We start from the raw sequence: 3,222 nt of genomic DNA, 5'->3' as shown, positions 1-3,222 counted from the left end.
AGGAATCTAATCGCAGAAAAAGAATTATTCGCCAAAGGAAACTATGTGTCACCGTCGCTTTGCGCGGGTAACGACTAGTGTCTCTGTGTGTGTGTGTGTGTGTATATATATATATATATATATATATATATATATATATATATATATATATATATATATATATCATTCAGACGTTAACCAAGTGCAATAACGGAACACAAGAGAGATTTTTTATTTTAGTTTAGTTCTTTGGAAAATGACTATAGTCGTTCAATGAAATTTCAAAAATACTTTTAAAGCTTTCAACATGAAATTTTTATATAAATACAATAAAACTACCAACCATGCATCTTTAATATCGAATAACCATTACTATGCATGCTTCTGACTTATAAATTAGTAAACTGAATTTTCTGGTTCTAGGAGCAAATTGATGCATCAGTTACATCCCTTTCTTGATGTCACCAAAAGGGAAGCACAAATACTATAACTGTTTTAGAATTTTCAAATTAAGGAAGTTCATATTAAATCCCAAGGTTACATTCCATCTTTTATATAGGTTCATGTTAAATTCCTGAGGTATATTTTGCCAATTATCTAAAAACTAAAACTGACACACTAATTAATTATGAAATTAATTTGCTAACCATTCACATGATTGATGGAAACCAGTTGATTTACAATAAAAACAGAATAGTTCTAAAACCCGAAACAAGCTAAATTTTGAGGAAAAGGGAGGCAGTTTGAAGTTAGATCCGTCCGTCAAGAGTTATGTCTGTTTGTTGAGCCTCTTTCCTTTGATCCTCTTGAAGTTGAGTCTCTTTCCGTTACCCCTCTTGTTCTTCTCCAACTTATCCATATATGCTATTGCTAGCTCGTCAATGTGCACTGCATCAATTTCCAAACCAATTGTGCAATTCTTTGTTCTTGTTTTCAGCTTCAACGAATCCCGCTTCATCTCCATTTTGCTTAACAATCCGCAATTCTTTGAACCAGGTAATGAGTTTTCTGGGAGCAGAGAGACCATGTTTTCTGAGGGGTCTCCTTTTTCGGAACCATCAAACCTATTTTGTGGGAGCAGAGGCCTAAAGTTTTCAGAGGGATCTACCGCTTCGGAACCATAAAGTGGATTTTCTGGGAGCAGACGAATCATGTTTTCTGAAGGATCTAGTACTGTTTCATAAAATGGATTTTCTGGGAGCAGACGAATCAGTTGTTTGGTTGGATCCTCCTCCCTTTGATAACAAAATGCACAACTTTTGAATACCAGAGGTATGGGTCGGGGTGGAGGAACTTTGTAACAGGTATAGAAGAAAGGATGCTCAAGTGCCTCCATAGCTGTCGGCCTCGCGGATGGATTCCATGAAAGAAGCGTGGCAATCAGATCGAGTGCTTCCAGGCTTGCTGATGGTAACAGCGAAGAAAGTTGGACACCAGGAAGCTGTGGGAATACAAGATAGTTGCTATTTACGATGCTGAATGTGGTTTCTGTTGGACTGCCGATCACACTGCAGATTTTATACATTTGATCTCCGTCATTTTTACCAGGAAACAGTGGGCGGCGTGTAAATAGTTCTGCCATGATTGCACCCATTGCCCACATATCAACTGAAGAATCGTATTCTTGCCCAAGAAGAACTTCAGGGGCACTATACCAGCGGGACCCAATATTATCAGTGGCCGGTTTGCCATTCATCTCATGAGCTAGACCAAGATCAGCAATCTTTATTACATCCTTGGAAACAAGAAGGTTCTCCGGTTTGAGGTCACGATGAAAGTAGCCGTTGTCGTGCATGTATGCCAGACCTTGAAAGATTTGGAAGCACAAGTCTCTGATCTCGTCCTCTGAAAAAGGCTTCTTCCTGCATGTCATACGCTCGCACAGACTGCATTCCATGTATTCCAACACCAAGTACAAACTGTCGTCTTCTTTGATGATTTCCTTGAGCTTTATGATGTTTGGATGATTCATCTTGCGCAGTGCCTTGACTTCTGTCAGGTTGATGTATTCTTTGGCCGAGTTGCACCTCATTTTCAGTTTCTTGATGGCAAACACTTCATCTGTGTGTTCATCCCATGCTCCCCAGACAACCCCATATGATCCACTCCCAATTTCCTTCAGTATTTCATACTGCTCCATTGTTTTCGATCTAGCTTTCTCAATTAAGAAAACACACAAACCAGGAAGAGGAACTCACAGAAACAATAGCTACGTATATCAACAACACATCACCTTAATTATAAAACATGAACGATGGAGGAAGGGGTTAAAGAAAAGGGATAGGGAACGAAGATAGGTGAATGGGGTAATTGGGTCGGCAGTCTATTGTGAATGTGAATGTAAGTAGGTTATTATTTATACTACTAAGTACTGAGATTTCAGATATGCAAGATTTAGGGTTTTAAGTTTCCATATATAATTATCTTACGGTTATACCTGACTTCATATTATATGACATGTAGGCACGGTTGCTTTGGCTCCAAACAACTTAAAAAATGGCTCCAATCAACTTATAGCTTTGTATAATTATAATTATAAATTTTATTTACTAAACTAAAAAATATCACTACCTTTATATTCGGTTATCTCCATTCCACACAAGTTTTATTAACAATTAAATTTTGTCCAACTTATAACATCTACATTTCCAACTTTCCAAATTTAATCATAACCATCGTCATAATCTTTTAAATATGTCATCAGTTTTATACAAAAATTGTTTTATAAACATCTAAATATCTTATAAAAGTAACATATTATATCAATTAAAATCCAAATTAACTAAAATAACTAAAAAAAAATCAATTTTAATAAACTTTAAGTAGTTGTTGTTGATTTAAAATGTACCATAAAAATAATACATAAAATAATTTATTCTTGAACTAGTTTGTATATTATTTTTATATAAATGAAAGCATTGTGTTTATAAGTATAACTTTGTTCCGGTTATTCACAAACTTGTTATATTTGTTTAAATTGTCGGTATCACCCCCAAGGTGCACTCACATATTCCATTTTTCACATCTAAAATCAAAATATCAAAATAACAACATACTTTAGATTTATATATCCCTTGATATTTTCTAAATGAAAACTCTTAGAATTTCTTATGTTTTCTAATTTTATGTAACAGAACACCCCAAATATGATTTGATTAGTTTTCCATCATCCTCATCAAATGACTAAAAGATCTTGCCACATACACGGACGTTACATTATACATACTACAGGAAGAAAAAGAT

General features: G+C 35.1%; 1 pseudogene; it reads right to left on the bottom strand.

Annotated features, from left to right (window-relative positions):
* Positions 1 to 748: 748 nt before the first annotated feature.
* LOC145050942 (cyclin-dependent kinase F-4 pseudogene) lies at positions 749 to 2,182 on the bottom strand (annotated as a pseudogene).
* Positions 2,183 to 3,222: the final 1,040 nt, after the last annotated feature.

Source organism: Lactuca serriola, chromosome 5 (assembly GCF_051521515.1).
Source record: "Lactuca serriola cultivar US96UC23 chromosome 5, Lser_US96UC23_V15, whole genome shotgun sequence".
Classification (NCBI taxonomy): domain Eukaryota; kingdom Viridiplantae; phylum Streptophyta; class Magnoliopsida; order Asterales; family Asteraceae; genus Lactuca; species Lactuca serriola.
Note: the sequence above shows the minus strand (reverse complement) of the source record. Positions and strands in the feature narration are given on the sequence as shown.